The sequence below is a fragment of the Urocitellus parryii genome, chromosome 8 (genome assembly GCF_045843805.1).
Source record: "Urocitellus parryii isolate mUroPar1 chromosome 8, mUroPar1.hap1, whole genome shotgun sequence".
NCBI classification, from domain to species: domain Eukaryota; kingdom Metazoa; phylum Chordata; class Mammalia; order Rodentia; family Sciuridae; genus Urocitellus; species Urocitellus parryii.
This window is the reverse complement of record NC_135538.1, coordinates 29,895,792-29,902,725: the sequence shown is the minus strand read 5'-3', so window position 1 is coordinate 29,902,725 and position 6,934 is coordinate 29,895,792.

Sequence of the window (6,934 nt, the reverse complement as noted above, 5' to 3'; positions counted from 1 at the left end):
GACCTTCTGCAGTCTCCTGGTCTATGGAGTTCCTTCAGATGCAGGTGAAACATTCAGCTCAAGTTAAGGACCACTGCTAGCTTTATGACAGGACACTTACAAAAGTCAATTATATTCACATCAACCATCTCCCCCACCAAACACCCAATATCCTAGAGTTCAACAGTTGAGGTAGACATTAGTTTTAGCTTGCAAATTTTCTGGGAATTTGATTACATTTTATAATTTATGTGACACAAGTAAAAATTCCAGGATTCAGTTCCCCCAAAAGACAGAGAGAGACGATTTTCCATCACACAATGGAGAAGTAGTAATAATAATCCCCAAATTTGCATTTTATAATGTTTAGAAGCAGAACTGCACCGAGAAAGCTGGTTATCTCAATTTGTCATGAAATTTCTATCTTCAAAGCTTTATAGAATCTGGTCTCTATAAAATCCAATATGTGTAACAAACTCAGCTGTGATATTTATGCAGTTTGGTTACATTTTATTGATTTGGGGGGGACTTTTGTTTCGAGCAAATCTTGTTCCCAGAAGCAGTCGAAGCTGTGAAACCTCCATCTGGCCACATTTGTCTTTGTCCTTTAATAAGCAAGGTTAATAACTTCCAGGAGGAGAACAGGCAAATAGGAGGCTGGTTTGGCTTTTGAGGACAGTGGCTGCCTCAAACAACAATTCCAACAGGTTCATCTGATTGTCAAAATTCACTGCTCACCTGTCTAGACAGAGGAGGTAAGACTGCCCTTCTTGCCTCGTGACTGCTGGTGCTCCTTTCAAGGTGCTGTGATGGATTTGGCAAGTTGGATTTGTAGGTTAAGATGGTGGTAGGCAAATGTAAAGAATTTATGAGAGCAAGTTGCTAACCCCTTGGAAAATCTCAGACACACACACATGTATAAAGTTTTGGGGGAGGTTAGGGACAAGAAGAGGGCAAAAAGAAAAAAAATCAGAATCATAAATGCATTAATTTATTTTTTTTAATTTTTTTTAAAGAGAGAGAGAGAGAGAGAGAGAGAGAGAGAGAGAGAGAGAGAGAGAGAGAGAGAGAATTTTTAATATTTATTTTCTAGTTCTCGGCGGACACAACATCTTTGTTGGTATGTGGTGCTGAGGAGGCCGCACGCATGCCAGAGGAGCGCGCTACCGCTTGAGCCACATCCCCAACCCTAAATGCATTAATTTAGACATCCTCCTTAGCTAGTGTCCTCCTATCTTGTCCTGGAACTGGAGGCACTTGCACTTGGCAGCTGTAATCACTTAATAACTGCACCTTTGTCATGAAAGGTGGGCAGGGAGCAGGAATTCAATGTGATCATTGCTAACTTCCATTTAAAGCCAAAGTCACAGGGGGAAGTAATTAGATTTAATGACTAGAATTTCAGAGTGAAAGTGCATGGGATTTGATTTACATAATTTCATTATATCTATACTTTAAGTTATCTCATTTAAATTGTTTGTGTTTCTATTTATGCTTTGACTCCCTGGCCTCTACTTAATAAGCAAAGTTTTCCTTGTATGAAGCCATGGAGATCTGTCACCTCTCCTTTAGGACCTTTCCATCAGCCAGGGTCAACTGCCCCAGGTCCTTCCAGAGGCAATCTTTCTTTGGTTGTTGGAATTGGAAAATGTGAGTACCTGTAGGGAATTTTAACACTCTCCACTGCCTGGGGCTCTCCCTAGCACCAGTCTAAAGCTTCCTCTTTCTGAACCTTTGGTTGTGCTTAACTACAGGAGCCTGAATAACTTGTGCTGCAGGATTTGGCTTCTCAAGGGCATCCGACACTCTTGAGAACAAAAGCCATGGGGACTTTGACCACACATTAAACAATAACTACATATGCATTCCCAAAATGAAAACCATTCTTGCACAGCCATACAAGGTACTTTATCTGAATTCTAGAAAACAGGTAAATGGAACTAACTGGTCCACCTTGGCCCTCTTTATTAGCTAGGTTGATGACACAGTGAATTCCATCAAGCTACCTTGGGACATATGCTTTGACTTATGACCTTCACTTTGGTGCTTCCATCCACTTACCTTAGGAAGTGGCTGAGCTGCCTGGGCTGGCAAAGGCATGCTAGGTAAAGGAGGAAAGTCCCTGGTGGAGAGCCTGGGAGAAGGGTAAAGCAGGCAGCAGACTTTCCAGTGATATTACTCCTCTTTCTTGGTAGAATAGGGATGACTGGGACCATGAAACAATGAATTCCATGAAAGGATCATAAAGTCCCATTTCCACTGAAGGAGGAAGCTGGCCTATCTGCAGCGTGCCCCAGTGGGAGTCTGAAATGGCTGTCTTCAATCTCATTTTTCACCTCTTTCCTCTTATTTCTTTGAGAAAATCGGTGCTTTCACTAAAAATTGATTTAAAATTGTTACCTTTTAGCGATTTATCTTTCTATCAAATTAAACGCTCAAAAATATTATATAAATGTATCATCATTTAAATTCTGCTGTGTAATGGTCGGCTCTCCCTACTTTTGTCATTCTTCCCCATTAAATTTGCATACATATGTGAAACATGCATTATGGGGTCTCAGCAGAACAGGCAAGACAATAACATAGACAATGATCCCCTCCATAGGTGTTTATTGGGTAGCCACTTCAATTCAGGCACTGAGCTCAGGTTCTGTGGTCCATACAAAAAACTGCAAGGCTTGATTTATCACCCTCCTTTGCTAGTGTAGTAAAGGAGATTGAATTATGAATACAAATAACTAATTCAAAGTAGAAAGTGCAAATGTGAAATATATGAAGTCAGAGATGTGGGATTTTTTTTCCTTTTTTTTTTTTTTTTAATACCAGGGATTGAACTCAGGGGTACTTGACCCCTGAGCCACATCCCCAGCCCATTTTTGTATTTTTTTTTTTTTTTTTTACTGACAAGGTCTCAATGAGTTGCTTAGTGCTTTGCTGTTACTGAGGCTGGCTTTGAACTCTCGATCCTCCTGTCTCAGCCTCCCAGGCCACCGGGATTGCAGGCCTACACCACCACACCAGGCAAGATGTGGGATTTCTGAAGACAATAAGGACGTATCTGGTTTCGGGGGTTCAGAGAGTGCTCTATAAGGAGTCAGCCTCTGCACTGAGCTCTTAAGGAGGGAAGGGTTTTACTTGGAATGGTAGATGGGTGACTGGAGATGGGGCCCACCGGGTGGTGGGAGGAGTGAGAGCAGATTCAAAGCCTTGGGAAAGTATGAAGCCCTTTCTGGACCCCTACACAGTTTGTGATGCAGGGCACATGTCTGGGAGCTATGAGAAGTGAGATCTACTAGAGGGAGTTCCTGCGAGTTCTTTGGTGTTGAGCCAGGGAATTCAAATTTTACTCTTGGTATTAGTTTCCAAGGACTGCTGTAATAAGCACTATAAAGTGGGTGGCTTAACCCATAGCTATTTATTCTCCCACAGTTGTGGGTGGCTATAAGCCCAATAGCAAGGTGTTAGACAGGGCCACACTACCTCTGAGGCCCTGGGAATGGGTCCTTCCTGGTCTCTTCCAAGCCTCTGGTGGCTACCAGAAATCTATGGGAGTCCCTGGCTTGTCACTGCATGGCTCCATCTTCTATCTCTGTCTCCCCATGGCCTTCTGTAGGTATCTGTATATCTCTAGGGTCTTCTTTTCCTCTTATAAGGACACCAGTGATATTGGATTTAGGATCCACCTTCGTCCACTATAAATTCATCTTAACTATATCTTTTAAGACCTTATTTCCAAATAAGATTGCATTCTGAGGCTCCAGGTGGTCATGAATTTGGGGAACACAGCCATTAAATCTACTATATCCATTTAACAAGATCCTGTGTGTACTCTGCTGTCAAGCTAAGGAGTTTGAATGTCACCAGTTTAGAAGCCCAGGTTCAGAGAAACAATGGGCCAAGTCCTCGAGGGCAGGGAATACCCTGGGAGATTTGGCCTTCTCCAGACTGGACCTGGTATACCTGGGGAGCTCCTAACACCTAGCTGCCCTCAGTCTCATCTCCAACAGCCAGACACCCACACACACTGTCTGGGCGCTGGGGCTCTGAGTTCCACCTCTGCTTATTGAATGTGGCCCTAGCACCCCATCTAGCTCTTTGGGGGGAGAAACTCCTGTGCCCAACTGCCAGCTGCTGGCTAGGACTCATGAGTAGGAGGTAGATGTGAGATTCAAAGCCAGTGCTTCTGTTTCTTTCCACCCTGTGGCATCTGCCTCCCATGGCTAACTTTTGGAATAATGTGTTCATCAGATTGAGAGCAAAGAAATAAAACTTAAACCTTAGTTGATATTTCTCAAAATATATTCTTTCTTTAAAGACAACTAAATATCCATATCAGAAGAAATATCCGTCAAAAGACATCTTTGAAGCAATCATTCATGAATAATTTTTTGAATAAATGAATACATCTAATGCTTCCTATATGATAGGCACTGAACTAAATACTTTATCTCATTATTAATCATCTTAAGCTTTTTGGTGTAGTGAAACTATAACATGTTTAACATCAAAACAAAACTTAGTCCCTTTATGTTACCATTTATAGTTGCAAGAATTAAATGCAATAATGGAATATATTTAGAAGTCTTAACACATTCCACACAGTAGTCACTTTGCTATTCTTGCCTTTATTAACAATACATGCTGCCAACTATCTGGTTCTAGGAGTTTTTAGTAGACTATGATATATTTTGCCTCTCAGATTTGGATTTTAATGCTTTTTTATGCCATCAAAAGATTGACAGATCTTTCAGGAAAAGATTAGAGATTTGGTTCCTTCAAAGTTATGACAGACATTGCAACATGCTCCAACGTGGATACTATGGTTGCTAAGGACTGTATAGATCAGGATAAAAAAGTGTGGCAATGACAACTGTCATTTTATTTTTCTTTTATTTTTGTCACTTGGAGGTAAAAAGCAGTTTGGCAGAAGTTTGGGCTTGTGTCTGAGATATCAGAGCAACAATCTGAAAATGAATTAGTCAGCACGATGTTACCCAACCTTGTCTGACAGCTCTGCTGTCCCAAAGCTGTACTTCACTAATATTCAGAGGAATAAAGGTGCAAATTCTTATGTTAAAGACACTTTCTTTCTTTCTTTCTTTTTTTTTTTTTTTTTTTTTTGTGTGTGTGTGTGTGTGATCTGTTCATTGTACAAAATACTGGAAGTCTTTCTCCTCCCCAGAGGTTATAGCAAAGAACCTTTCCTTGATCATGACCAGATATAAACGATCCCTTCAGGAAAGTTAACTTTCCAAAAACCACATGATTTTTTGTCATTTGTCTGAAGGGCAAAAGAGCTACAAAATGAAACCTTAATTCAGACCTGGAGAGCTTTGAATTTAGATTTAGAGGCATCATAAACAGGAATGATTCCTGTGGCAAGGGAAGCAATTTTCACCAGGGATATGACTTCTAATCACAGCACTTTATTTGCAGGATTAATATCATATGAGCATGTTTTATATAAAGTGGTAGGGAGGGAAAGAGGGAAGAAATTAATCCTGAGCCCAAATATAGCTGTGCATAAATGAGTTGGAAAAAAGTGAGTTAATTTTAACTTCGGAATGCTCACCCAATTTGTCTTGTGCAATAACAATAAAAACACAAATACATCATGTCCGGCTATGTATGAAAGTTGCAAGAGCTTGTCATTTCCACTTTTTAAAAGAAGAAGCAAATGTGTCTAGCTTACTCAAATGTTCCCTAACCTCAAAATTTCACCTTTAAATAAACATTATAGAAACTTGCTGACTCACAGTCAGTCTCCAGGGCAGCACTTCCCTTTATTTGGTTCTGGAAGAACCAAGAATAGTGCTACCAAGAGAGTGGACAAGCTAAAGATCCAAGTTATTAATGCACACAAAAAGTATGAACAGATACATTTGTTTTTTTATTTATTCTTTTTAGTCAGATACATTTATGTTAATTGGCAAAAATTTTGCATGAGAGTATCTCTAAACAATTCGCTTAAGAATTGTTTTATTGTTGCTGTTGTTTAAATACTAAACCAAATGATAAAGTCTGGGTTTTAGGTTTGCAGGTGGAGCCTGGCCTTATTCTCCACATCTGGCAGATTAGGTTCCATGATGTATAGGACTGACATTATTACTGATGGTACCAATGGCACTGAATATTTATTGGCTTTTGTGTTTCTCTTCTCAATTGTGTGGATCTCTTGAGGACAGGACAGTTGTTCATCTTGGCTATGGTAAGAGAATCAAAGGCTACATTAGCAAGCCAGCAGAAGATCTGTGTGGGCCAGATTTTTAAATTCAATCTTGTCCAGGGTGTAGACACTTTCTCAGAGCAAAGATCTAAGAAGAAATCATCTAGCTTGTCACCTAGGGTGAGGATCAAGGGATAAGACTGAATGAAGAAAAATACCATTATTCCCATAATGTACACCAAAAACTGAAAGAGAGACGGGGAACGACTAATCTGCTTCCAAACCTTTACCACATTGCTGTCCTCTGAGCTTTTAAAAACATGTTTAATGAATTAATTTCTCTGCTTAGAGTCCTTCAATGCAACCAATTACTTGGGATCAAGACCAAACCCTTACCTGCCAAGGAGGCCCTGGGTGACATGGCTTCTCTCTGTGTCCCTGCCCCTGGGAGCCACTCTCTTTCCTTTGGGCCTTGTCTCTATCCACAGTTGTTCTCTTTCAGTTCATCAAAACAGAAGGCTCCTTCCTGCCTCAGGGCCATTGCTCCTGCCATTCCTCCTGTCTGAGTCATTGTGACTGGTGCCAGCCCTTCTGCTGCCTTTGGCTGCAGACCTCTTTTGTTTGGCCAGCCCAGAAATATTAACAGTTTGAATTGAATGCCAGAAGGCCCAGAGTCTCCCTTGGGCTGTCAAATTCCTTGTGGTTCTATTCCTGTTAGAAGGAGGCAGGTGTTACCTGCCTGCTCCATTGAAGGAATTTGAGTTTACAATCCCTGAACTAATTAATTCC